General features: G+C 41.3%; 1 long non-coding RNA gene across 2 annotated transcripts in view; it reads left to right on the top strand.

The window, feature by feature from the left end:
• The window catches only part of LOC145538515 (uncharacterized), a 56,451-nt gene that overhangs the window by 26,649 nt on the left and 16,750 nt on the right, over positions 1 to 13,052 (top strand). Inside the window, exons 3-4 of one of the 2 annotated variants that reach the window (XR_014076969.1) lie at positions 1,143 to 1,266; positions 1,744 to 3,448. The exons of the other annotated variant lie outside the window; for it this stretch is intronic. This is a non-coding gene — a long non-coding RNA (uncharacterized LOC145538515). Of the gene's footprint in view, positions 1 to 1,142; positions 1,267 to 1,743; positions 3,449 to 13,052 lie in introns of those variants that run through there. 2 annotated transcript variants of the gene reach the window in all.

Genomic DNA, 13,052 nt, shown 5'->3' with positions numbered 1-13,052 from the left:
GAAAACGGTGATCTGTCAGGCCACAGGGAATTTTCTGGTCAACAAGTCCCAAATTTTGTGATTCTTTCCCCACTAATTCCCTGGGTTCAGCCAAAGTCCTCCCTTGAGGATCGCCAAGTGTAAACTCTTAAGTAAGCAAACAAACACACACAATGAACTTCATTTGAACTTGGTTCTGTCTCTTTTTTTCTAAGCCAAAAGCATCATAACAAATAGGGAAGGGGCCAGGGCCACACACAGGTGGGCGGGTCTGCTCAGAGATTCTGTTCCCCAAGCCTCTCGCATCTCTGTCTCTGGTTCATATGGAGACCCGGGAGTGTCTTCACTAGTCACCCGACATACAGGCACTCAGTACACGTTTGAATGAATAAACGAATGAATGAACAAACAATGAAGGAAAACCCCACTACTTTTCATACATCAGAAACACTAACAAATGTTAGGACCAACACTGTTGCCTCTAGCGCTTCTTTGACTCACTCAGCAGTTTAATGGCCTATTGTGTGTTCTGACAATATATGAAGTGGGCATCTCTAATATGCAAGGGACACTCCTGCCTTCAAATATAATACTAGCTGTTTGGAAAGGCAACATGTGAACAGAGGAAAATTGAAACTTACAGCCTCAGACTGTTGAGCAGTGGATGCAAAGGATGAAGTCACAATGGGACTTGAACCCAGAAACTGAGGGCGGGCGTGGTGCAGGGAGGCGGGACTTTCCGGACACTGGCTGCAGAATCCCTAGTCTTTCCCTAGTATTTGTTCACACTGAGGATGGAAAGAAAGGAAGACAAAAGTCAACACAGTGCAAATTTGGTTGTCTTCCCACAAGCATCCTCATGTTTACCTTAAGGTTTTCACTCTAAGGCAGAGAAATAAGTTTCTCTTGTGCTGAAATCTCTCCAGTCTTTGCTTCCTGCCAGGAGGGCAGTGGGGAGACCACAAGCTGACTGCCTGTTCTGCTCACTCCTTGACTTCAGGTGTCCATTGATTCCCCCATCTGGATCTCCCCCCATTTCTTCCCACTGGAACAAGGATCAAATCATCGTCCAGGAGTAACTAAGAGAACTTTCACTAGCCTAGGCCCCTTCTTTTGGTGTTTTCTAATTCTGGAATTCTGTATCTCCACTCTTATGTCCTCAGGAATAAACCAGGTCCAATGCCAGACATACCAGTTCACATCAGAACAGCCCCTTCCTCATTCTAGGAGGAATATCCCAGTGAAGGAGAATTCTTGGTCTCACATTCCACTTGTTGAGACTTCCAGGTATAGTGCCATTATTTCTTTAATTCCAGTTACTTTGCCTTTATTTACTCCTGGAAAAATATCTGGAGGAGCAATACTCTTAAGTTTTGTAAATATTCCTTTTTAGCAAAAGGCATTCCCTTGACATTTAAAATCCCTGACTTTGGGAAATAAGATAACTACAACAGGCAGTATAATCTTAAAAAGGCTCTTGAACTCTTTGGGGTGGTCACTTCTAGAAATCTGGTGGTCAGTTCTAGGAATCTGGTACGTATGTGTTGGAGTGCTCAGTTCTAACCATGTATGTCCAGAATGGAGCCTGGCACAGAGAAGTCCCTCCATGAAGATTTTTAAATGAATGAAAAATTTAAAAACTTAGCATCTGATGGCCATAAGTGTATCCTGCCACATGAGAGAGTGTCAGAGAGTTCTATTTTGTATTCTGTTCAAATCCACTTATCCATCCCATGAGCTTACATAGACTCTATTTTATTTCAGGATGACGTGGGAGCTCATGTATGCTGATTAATCTAGTGGTTCCATGTCTCAAGTGCAGGGAAAAAGCCCTCTCTTCTGGCTCTCTTCAAATAATCTCCTTTGTGAGGCCCGCTCTAGGAGGACAGGGTTCCAGCTGCAATTGTCCATGAACCGCACAGGCTCTCTAGCATGGCTTGTGGTGGAGGAAAATCTGTGACAGCAGAAAGCATGGGAAGTCACCTTAGAAGTCATGGGAAGAAAGTCCCCAGAAGCCCTGTTCCAGCCATGCTCCATATGAGGATACTGTTGTGCAGGCTGAGCAGCTACCATGTGTCCGTGGTAAACGAGACAGACACATTTCTGCTTTCAAGGGACTTGAAGTCTCATGGAGGAGCTGGAAGTTGTAGAGTCTTACAGGGCTACATAAAGGGACATATGGCCCAGACAGCCAGAGAATGATCACTAAGAGCTAAAACCAGGCAAAGGAGGGCAAGAAGAATTCCCAGCAGGGAAACAGCCCATAGATGAGAGATGCTGGGATGTATTTGGGTAAACCTGGAACAGAGAATATGACGGGGCACAAGAAGCTGCAGCTGGGGACTTCCCTAGTGAGCCAGCGGTTAAGACTGAACACTCCCAATGCAGCGGGCCTGGGTTCATTCTCTGGTCAGGGAACTAGATCCCACATGCTGCAACTAAGAGCTTGCATGCCAGCTCAGCCAAGTAGAAGTTTTTTAAAAATTAGAAAAATACAAAGAAGCTGCAGATGAAGGAGGGTGTGGCAAGCAGGGGTAAGATCATAGAGGCATCAAGTTAGGTGGTTTAGGCTTTATTCTGAGAGAAATGGGAAGTTACTGAAGTATCTTTTAGTTGGGGTTGAGGTGGGGGCATAGTCATATTTGCATTTTAGAAACATCAGATGGATTCGAGCCAGCAGAGTGGCAGTGGTGACGAAGAGAAGCAGCAGAATTTGAGCCTTTTAGGAGATAGAATTTATATGTGGGAGGGAAAAAGATATGGTGGATGACAGAGGAGACGTCAAGATGAAGCTGCAGGCTTCTAGAGTGAGCAAGGGGGTGAATAAAGGTGCTCTTCCCTGAGCTAGAGCTCACAGAAAGAGCAGGTTTGGTGGGAAGATGATGGTTCAGTTTTAACCTGTTGAATTCAAGTTACCTGTAGGAAATCCAGCACAGACAAGTGTCCCTTGGATGGACACTGTATTTGGGTCTAGAGCTCTGCAGAGGAGCTGGGCTGAAGACAGGAATTTGGATGGCATCGGCACAGAAAGGTAGTGAAAGCTGTGGAAGTGGGTAAGAGTGTGTCAGAGAGGAGAAAACAAAATCAAAACCTTGAGGAGCCCCAGCATTTAAAGGCAAGACAAAGGAAGAAGAGTCTGTGGCACAGACTGAAAGGAGGCAGCCAGAGAGATGGGAGAAAAACCATGAGTATGGAGTCAGGGAAGCGAGAAAGGAGAGAGTTGTGGATGGAGGTAGATATCTTCGTCCAGTGATGCTGAAGGATTAAGCAAAATGAGGGTGGGAAAGTGTATGTTGGATTTAGCAGCAAAGCAGGTGTTTTTGAGTTGAATTGTGTCCCCAGATTCATATGTTGAAGTCCAACTCCCAGTATTTCAGAATGTGACTATATTTGGAAATAGATCCATTGATGGAGACTTGGGTTGCTTCCACTTTTTAGCTACGATAAATAATGCTGCTATGAACACAGATGTATAAATGTCTCTTCAAGACCCTGATTTCAATTCTTTTGGGTATGTACTCAGAAGTGGCATTGCTGGATCATGTAGTAATTTTACTTTTAATTTTTTGAGGAACCTCCACACTGTTTTCCACAGTGGCTGCACCGTTTTACAGTCCTACCGACAGTGAACAAGTGTTCTAGTTTCTCCACATCCTCACCAACATCTATTTTCTATCTTTTTGATAGTAGCCATCCTAACGGGTAGGTTGGGAAGATCCCCTGGAGGAGGGCATCACAACCCGTTCCAGTATTTGTGCCTGGAGAACTCCATGGACAGAGGAGCCTGGTGGGTTACAGTCTAAAGGGTTGCACAGAGTTGTACACAGCTGAATCGATTTAGCATGTATGCATTCTAATGGGTGTGAAGTGTTTCTACTGGCACTTTTTTGGAGTACTCTAGTTTAAATAAGTCCACCCAAAACTGACCACAAAGCTGACCAGTTCAGGGTAATCTGAGTTCAAGCTGTCAGTAGGTGTGCCTCCACCCATCACACAAGAGGAGCCTATTGCACTAGTGACCAGCAAAACTACACAGACACACACATACACATTTTAAAGAAGTTGTCATTTAAAAGTGAATGCATTCATGGGCTGAAATGTTTAAACAAAATAGAAGTATATAAAATAAAAAGTAAATCTCTTTACACTGCTTCCCAGTCTCCAGCTTTCTGCCATCAAGAGAAAAGCATGGTTGACAACTTCCTGTGTATCCTCATGGAAATTTTCCATTCATTTCCACATATACCCGATTTTATACCACCCTGCACAGCTGATCAGCATGACACTATCCATCTCGTAAATTTTGTATTTTAAAAATACATGTATGGGATTTACCTGGTGGTCTGGTGATTAAGACTGCATGCTCCCAATGCAGGGTTCATGGGTTTGGACCTTGGTTGGGGAATATCCTGCATGCCACGTGGTGCAGCCAAAAAAAAGAAAAAAATGTGTGTGTGAATACACACAATTGACTCCTACATCATGACAGCCCCACACCCCCGCCCCGTGTCATGGGCTCGCAGCTAACAAGAGCCAGTGCAGTCACTCACCTGTAGGGTGTATCTGTATGAACCTGGGTGTGTATTTTACCCAAATGAAAGCTTACCTTATATACTTTCTATAACTTACTTTTTTTTTTTACCCTAAAAAGATATCACAGTGTGATGGGTAAATTTTATGTGTCAACTTGACTGGGCCATGGTGTGCCCAGATTTTTTGTTAAACATTATTCCTGGATGTATCTGTGAGGGTGTTTCTGGATGAGATTAACATTCCGAGTCTGCAGACTGCGTCAAGCGGATTGCCCTCCCCCGTGTGGGTGGACCTCACCCAGTCCATCGGACTCCTGTGTAGAACGAAGGGTGGGGTGAGGGAGAATTCGCTCCCTCTGCCTGTCTTCAGCTGGAACATTCCATCTTCTCGAGCACTTGGACTGGAGCCACCTGACCAGCTCCCCTGGATCTCCAGCTTGTAGATGGAGCATCTTTTAACAAATGTTCAAAAACTTCATGATCATCTCTCACTGTCTTCACCTTAAGCTGCTTAACGTTTTTATCTAATTAGTTTTCTCTCCAAGAATGACTTTGACTTTTCCCATGATGATTAGATGGGACACCCCAGAGGGACCACAAAGGACCATCTGGTGGGGGGGGGGCAGAGCAGGTGACACAGTGACACACCAGGGAAGAGGAGCAGGTGGCTGTCTGCACGTCGCAAGGGCCAGTCAGGAGGAAGGACTCCAGGTGTTGCCCCCACTTCAAAATTCTGCATTCCATCACCTGGCCCTTCCAGCACGTCAGAATATGGTATCTTTTGTTTTTCAGGAGAACCAGTTTAGTTTAAATCCTTGAGGGGTACAGTATCATATAATTCTATGTGCAGTGAAGTCTGTTAGCAGGAAGTCTGTCCTTAGCAGGACCTGCTACTGTTTCCATGGGCACCACAAGTTACCGTTCTCCAGATTCCTCTGTTTGGTTTGCCACCAGAAGTCACTCTGTTGTGCTTCGTGCCTTGATCTCTTGCCCAAATAGAGTTCAGGTTCATTTGGGGCATAAATGCCTTCAATTTTAAGAAGAGCCATGTGCTCCCTCTGGTTGCAGAGACCACGCTTGTAGCGGGCAAAAATGACCCCAGACCACAGCCTCCCCCACAGTTACTTCTCTAGCAGTCCTGTTACTGGCAGGCTTCCACAGGCTCCAAGATGGTGAACAGAGCAGGTTTGATCTCTTTTGATAGGATAAGAATCCCTCTCTTCTAATTAGAGAAGAACAAAGTACTTTTTAAATACACTGTGTCCCCAAATAAACTATTTCAATTGCCAAATCCAAGATGTAGCAATACACACAGGCCTAAATCTTACTCAGATTCCTTAAAACTACCTTTAGTTTCCAAAAGGTTGATACCATATTATTTTGTTGGTACAATTTATTATTTTGTGGTGAAAAATTAACACTACAAAAAATAATAGTTTCACTAAATAGTTCCACCAGAAAAAAATCCCTTCACTTCTATTAAGATTTGAAAGACAGCCTATCAGTTTACATGGACATTGACTCAGAATTCACAATTAATTCCCAAATGATGTAAGCAAAAGTTCTGCAGGTCAGTAAGGAGGGAAATAGAGATGAATCTCATTAAGGATTAAGACTGCTCAAACTGTGGCCCAAAGCCATTCCCCCTCTAGTTATGTAGGCTTGGGTTCTTAGGCAAATTGGAGTTGGGGTTGAAGAGAACTCAGCAGGGCACCACCAGAGAGCAACCGGGTACAGCAGGATGTGGTGGTTGTGATTAGGAGGCCTCAGGCTGCTTGGGTTGGTAACAACAATATTTAGTCTTCCTAGGGTGCTTTTGAAACCTGAGAAGCTCCTCAAAGCCCCACCAGAGGCCCAGGGCACCAAGTTGCTAAGAGAGGTCACTACTACAGACATCATGTAACCTGAGGTCCTGGGGGACAGAGCAGGGGGAGGGAGGCATCAGCACTGAGTGGGGGTTTCAGGAACACCCTCCTCACTGAGGGTGTTCTGCCTCTGCCTTCTGCCTCTGCCTGTTCCATATGTGCACAGCAGGGCAGCCAGGGTGACCCTTTCCAGACACTTCTGATCCTATCGGGCCTCTGCTGAAACATTCAGGCCTCATATCAGAACAAAGACCACGTCGTCCCCACAGGGTCTTCAGGCCCACTTCTCCACCACCTTCGTCCACTTCCAGCTCCTGCGCACCAGCCTTCTATAAGCTCCTCAGGCGTTCCATGAGGGCACTTTGCTACATCGAGCTCTGTACAGGCTCTGTTCCCTCTTCCAGGGCTTCTCTCCCCTCCCCTCCCTCCTGCCTTGTCTCACACTCATGCTTCAGATCTCAGCCTAAAAGTCTGTTCCTCCATGAATTTCCTACCCCAGACAAATTTGCCTCTCCCAGCACCAAGTATCTTCCCCTCAAAAATTTATCACAGTATGCAATTATGTTGGCACGTACGTGACGTCTTCCTCCTCCATTAAAGTTGTGATCCCCACAAGGGCAAGGCCCATGTCTGTTTTGTTCACGGCGGTGTTTCCTAATGCCTGGCACAGGTACCTCATAGGCACTCAATAAATGCTTCACGCATGAATAAATGGTGTCCCATCTTTTATAAATGTAAGATTTGGACTCACTGCCCACCACTCCAGCAGAGGATATAACCAGCATGCAAATTTCTCATTTTACCCTCTAGGATTTAATTGTATTTTCATTACTTCAATTCATGTATCTCCATCCTTCAGAGTGAAAGAAAATCATCACAGATTCATGGTGCTAAAAAGGACTTGGGCTTTTTGGGTTGTTTTTTTTAAGTATAGTTGATTTACAATGTTGTGCCAATCTCTACTGTACAGCAAAGTGACTCAGTTATACACATATAGACATTCCTATATTCTTTTCCATTATGGTTTGTCACAGGATATTCAGTATAGCTCCCAGTGCTATACATTAGAACCTTGTTTTTTTATCCATTTTAAATGTAATATTTTGCATCTACCAACCCCAAATTACCAGTCCATCTCTCTCCCTTTCCTGCTCCCCCTTGGCAATCGTAAGTCTATCCTCTGTATCTGTGAGTCTGTTTCTGTTTTGTAGATCAGTTTATTTGTGCCATATTTTAGATTCCACATAGAATTGATATCATATGATATTTGTCTTTTTCTGACTTACTTCACTTAGTATGGTAATCTCCAGTTGCATCCATGCTGCAAATGGCATTGTTTGCTTCTTTCTTATGGCTGAGTAGTATTTCATTGTATATATGTACCATATCTCCTTAATCCATTCATTTGTTGATGGACATTTAGTTGTTCCCATGTTTTGGCTATTGTGAGCAGTGCTGCTGTGAACATAAAAATGCATGTATCTTTTTGAATTATAGTTTTGTTTGGGTATAGTCCCAGGAGTGGGATTTTGGGATCATATGGTATTTCTATTTTTAGTTTTCTGAGGAACCTCCATACTGTTTTCCATAGTGGCCACATGAACTTACATTCCCACCAACAGTGTAGGAGGGTTCCCTTTTCTCCACATCCTCTCCAGCATTTGTTATTTTTAGACTTTTTAATCATGGCCATTCTCTCTGGTGTGAGGTAGTAACTCATTATAGTTTTGATTTGCATTTCTCTGGTAATTAGTGATGCTGAGCATCTTTTCATGTGCCTATTGGCCATCTGTATGTCTTCTTTAAAGAAATGCCTATTAAGATCTTCTGCTCATTTTTCAATTGGGTTGTTTGTTTTTGTTGAGTTATATGAGCTGTTTGTATAGTTTGGAGATTAAGCTTTTGTCTGTCACATCATTTACAAATATTTTCAACCTATTCTGTAGGTTGTCTTTTCATTTTTTTTGTGTTTTCCTTTGCTGTACAAAAGCTTGTGGGGACTCAGTTATGTTGACTAAGTAATTTAAGGATTAGGCAAATGTGTTAAGCAGGCTAGTCAAGATAACTAAGCTTCCTAAATTTTTCTACAGTTCAAGATATTTTCCCTGCCCCAGAAGTCTAGTCAAATGCCACTTAAATCTTTATGCTCCCTAATAGACCAGGAAAATTTCTCTTTGTTTTCATGTACTCCCCCTCTGACTGATGTTCTGGGAAGTAAAGATCATCCAAATGCAGCATCTTGCTCATTCTTCACAAGCTCTCTGTGTAGCTGATGGATGCTATGCCCTCTGTTCCCTGAAATAAGCCATCCTCACGTCTAGGTTAATTCCTTTATTTGAAGTGGTTTTTCTTCTCAACTTCTGCAGAGGTGCCATGGAAAAGGCAACTTTGGAAAGAATTGTAAGGACAAATCAGCTCTGCCAAGTATTAAATACATTAAAAGGCTATGATAACTGATGAGACTAGTGCCAGGACTCCTGTTTCAGTAGCCATGTCCTTTGGGCACCAGAGTAACTAAAGGAATAGAAATCCTGGACATTGCTGACCAGGGCTGTGATCCTTCATGGCTCCTGGAAGGGGCTGTCCACTTGATGCACTTGAGGCTGCCTCTCCACCAAGGCACCCTCTTTAAGGATCACAGTCTCGACTTGAGAGTGCCTGGCTTCTCCTGGCTTCCTGGCTTCACTTGTTTTCTGGTTACTACTCCTTTTATCTCATCCCAACCATACTTTCTCCACTTTAGTTACTTAGGTTTCTTCATTCGGAGTGATTATACTCCCAAACTGGGGTCTACTAAAATCTTCAGTGGCCTTCTGTCTAGAGCGATGCTGATTCAAGAATACTACAATCAGCTCAGTAGGTAATGAGTAGCTGAGAAAATTGGAAACTTCCTGTCCCACATACTATGAGATCTATCTTGTGTAAAAGCAGAAGGAAAATCTTCAAACCACTGTGTACACAGAAAATCTTGGTCAGAGCTGATCTCAGTTTCTGTTGACAGCAGCACAAACAGACAATAAATAAATCCTTTTAGTTCCTAATTTCTCAAGTACCAGAATTAGTTCGCTGAGAGAGCTGAGTAACATAGTTAGTAGCTGCAGCCAATTCAATAGAATTTTTTTAGAAGATAATTTTAAAATATTGTATATGATTAAAGACTTTCTATCAAGCTCAAAAGTAGTGTTGGAAATAGGTGCTAGAATAGACACTACAACAAAAACCTAAGTGCCTGCTGTTTTATATTTATATATACATACATATTTTTCCCTTTGTAATTGACATTTCTGTATCCTCTGACCAAGTGTTCACTGACAGATTCACCTCTCAAATCTCTAATAAATGCAGCATAAGTTTTGTAACTCTCTGTGAACCCTTCCATGAAAAAAGGGCTAGAAAAACTATATCTGTAAAAGCAAATGTTTCCCCAAGGACTATAGGCATCCAGGGAGTTTGTCATCTGCCTGCTGCTGTGTGTAAAGAAGAGTAAGTCTTTCATGTGAAATCAAATCCCCAGGCTTATTACATTCATAGGAATGGGAGTCAGTTCAGTTCAGTTCAGTTGCTCAGTCGTGTCTGACTCTTGTGACCCCATGAATCACAGCACGCCAGGCCTCCCTATCCATCGCCAACTCCCAGAGTCTACCCAAACTCATGTCCATTGAGTCAGTGATGCCATCCAGCCATCTCATCCTCCTGCCCCCAATCCTTCCCAGCATCAGGGTCTTTTCCAATGAGTCAACTCTTCGCATGAGGTGGCCAAAGTATTGGAGTTTCAGCTTCAACATCAGTCCTTCCAATGAACACCCAAGACTGATCTCCTTTAGGATGGACTGGTTGGCTCTCCTTGCAGCCCAAGGGACTCTCAAGAGTCTTCTCCAACACCACAGTTCAAAAGCATCAATTCTTCAGCTCTCAGCTTTCTTCACAGTCCAACTCTCACATCCATACATGACTACTGGAAAACCATAGCCTTGACTAGACAGACCTTTGTTGACAAAGTAATGTCCCTGCTTTTTAATATGCTCTCTAGGTTGGTCATAACTTTCCTTCCAAGGAGTAAGCGTCTTTTAATTTCATGGCTGCAATGGGAGTCACATTTACATTATTTCCAGAGCACAGGAATCCTGATCCAAAAAGTTAAACTGAGAGCTAGTCTAGGACCTAAAAAGTCCTTGGGTTTAAGAATAGGCAGACTGCTCTGTAAGGATACCAGAAAAGAATTAAGATTTCAAAAATTTGGGATAATCTAACCATGTGCCCAACATTAGGAACATATTTTTGTCCTTTCACACTTGAAACATTTATAAAAGTTGTATAATTACAAAAATTGACCACTGAACAACAGCAAAAGGAATCTCAGTAAATACAAAAACTCAGTACCATGAAGAAAATTCAATAAAAAACAAATTTTAAAAATAAATCAATGTATTTGGACAATAAGAAATAGTTTTCTAATTATTTCATGAGTTAAAGAATAAATCATTATAAAAATTATAAAATATTTAGAAATGGATGCCATTATGTATGTGGAATGCAACAATGCTTAGAGGAAAAAAATCAAATATAGTAGAAAAGAAGAAAAATTTAACTAATAATCTAAAGCATTCAGTTCAAGAAGTCATAAAAATAATAAAGTAGAAGTAATAAATGTAAAAACATAAGTGAATGAAATAAATAAGAAATCTAACTCACTGTGTTTAATAAAATCAAAGGCTGACTCTTTACAGACCTGTAAAATGGATAAAACTCTCCAAAATTGATCAATAATAAACAAGAAAAGGCACAGGTCAATAATACTAAAAATGAAAATTAAATATAAGTATAGGAATTTTTAAAAATTTCATGTAAGAATGCTATGCACAATAGGACAATAATTAGATGCAGTAGACAATTTTCTAGAAAAATACAGAAAAATCAAATGAATTTTAGAAGCCTGTAAAGATATATAAACTTTTAAAAATGAGTTGCATCAGTAATTAGAAAAAAAAATTCAACCACTAAAAAGAAGCAATAATCCTTCAAAATGGTACAGCAACTTGGGAAGACAATTTGGCAGTTTCTTACAAAACTAAACAGGCTACAATCCAGCAATCACAGCCCTTAGTATTTACACAAAGGACTTGAAAACTTATGTCCACACAAAACCCTGCACACAGATGTTTATAGCAGCTTTATTCATAATTATCAAAACCTAGAAGCAACCAAGATGTTCCTCAGTAGGTAAATGGTAAACTGTGGTACATGCAGACAATGGAATATTACTCAGCATTAAAAAGAAATGAGCTATCAAGTCATGAAAAGACATAGAAGAAACTTAAATACGAATTACTAAGTGAACAAAGCCAGTTTGAAAAGGCTGCATACTGTATGATTCCAACTACGTGACATTCTGGAAAAGGCAAAACTATGCAGACAGTAAAAAGATGAGTGGTTCCCAGGGCTTGGAGGTAGAAGGGATGACTTAGGTCACAGGGGATTTTTGGAGCAGTGAAAGTACTCTATATAATACTGTAATATAGCATAACATGATACATTTGTTAAACCTACAGAATGTACAACAGCAAGAGTGAAACCTAATGTGAACTATGGACTTTTGGAGATAATGATGTGTCAATGTAGATTCATCAATTGTAATAAATGTACCACTCTGTGGAAGATGTTGATGATGAGGGAGTCTGGGAGGGTGGGGAGAGACAGAGAGTTTACCAGAACTCTATTAATACTTGCTGCTCAACTTTGCTATGAACCTAAACATGCTCTTTATAAGAAAAAGCCTATTTTCAAAAAAGCAACAATCCTTGATGGTATTACAGTTGTTTTACTAAATATTTGAAGATAACAAAAATCTTTAAATAAGATATTAGCAGACTGAGTCCAACAATCTATTGAAACTTAAGAAAAAAAATCAAGATTCATTGCCAAATGAAACAATGTTTAGCTTAAGAAAATCTATCAATGTAGGAGCTAGTTTAACATGTTAAAAAAGGAAAATACATAATTATTCCCATAGATATAGAAGACTCATTTAATGACTGTAAAGTCCATTTATAATTAGAAAATAAACTCTTAGCAAAGTAGGAATAGAAGAGAAAGCTTAGACCTCACAAAAGATGTCCTCCAAGAAATTACAGCAAGCATTGTACTTAAAGATGAAACATTGGAAGGGTTTCCTCAAAATTAAGAAAAATTCAAGGATTTTCAATATCAGTTCTTCTATTTAACCGAAGATTTTAGCCCTGAAGATAAGACCAGAGACCAGTATGCAATGTATACTGTTTGGAAAGGAAGAAAAAAATCTTGCCATTAATTGCAGACAATATATATTGTTTGTGTATGTATTTGTTTTCTGTTGCAGGGTAACAAGTTACCACAAGCATAGCAGCTTCAAGCAGCACACATTTATTATCTCATAGTTGGGTAGAATTTTGTTCTCTGCCCAGGATCTCAGAAGGTAGAAATCAAGGTGGCTCCTTGTTTCTATTCACAGCTGGAGCTCTGGGTCCACTTCCATGCTCATGTGGTTGTTGGCAGAATTAAATTCCTTGTGGTTGTAGGACTGAGGTTTCCATTTCCTTGATCATCTTGGGGCTGCTCTCAGCTCCCAGAAGCTGCCTGCAGTCCCTTGCTACATGCCCCAATCCATGACAGCATACTTACTCAAAGCGACCAGGAGAAT

Source organism: Giraffa tippelskirchi, chromosome 2 (genome assembly GCF_054371585.1).
Source record: "Giraffa tippelskirchi isolate mGirTip1 chromosome 2, T2T-mGirTip1v1.2.pri, whole genome shotgun sequence".
Taxonomy (NCBI): Eukaryota; Metazoa; Chordata; class Mammalia; order Artiodactyla; family Giraffidae; genus Giraffa; species Giraffa tippelskirchi.
Note: the sequence above shows the minus strand (reverse complement) of the source record. Positions and strands in the feature narration are given on the sequence as shown.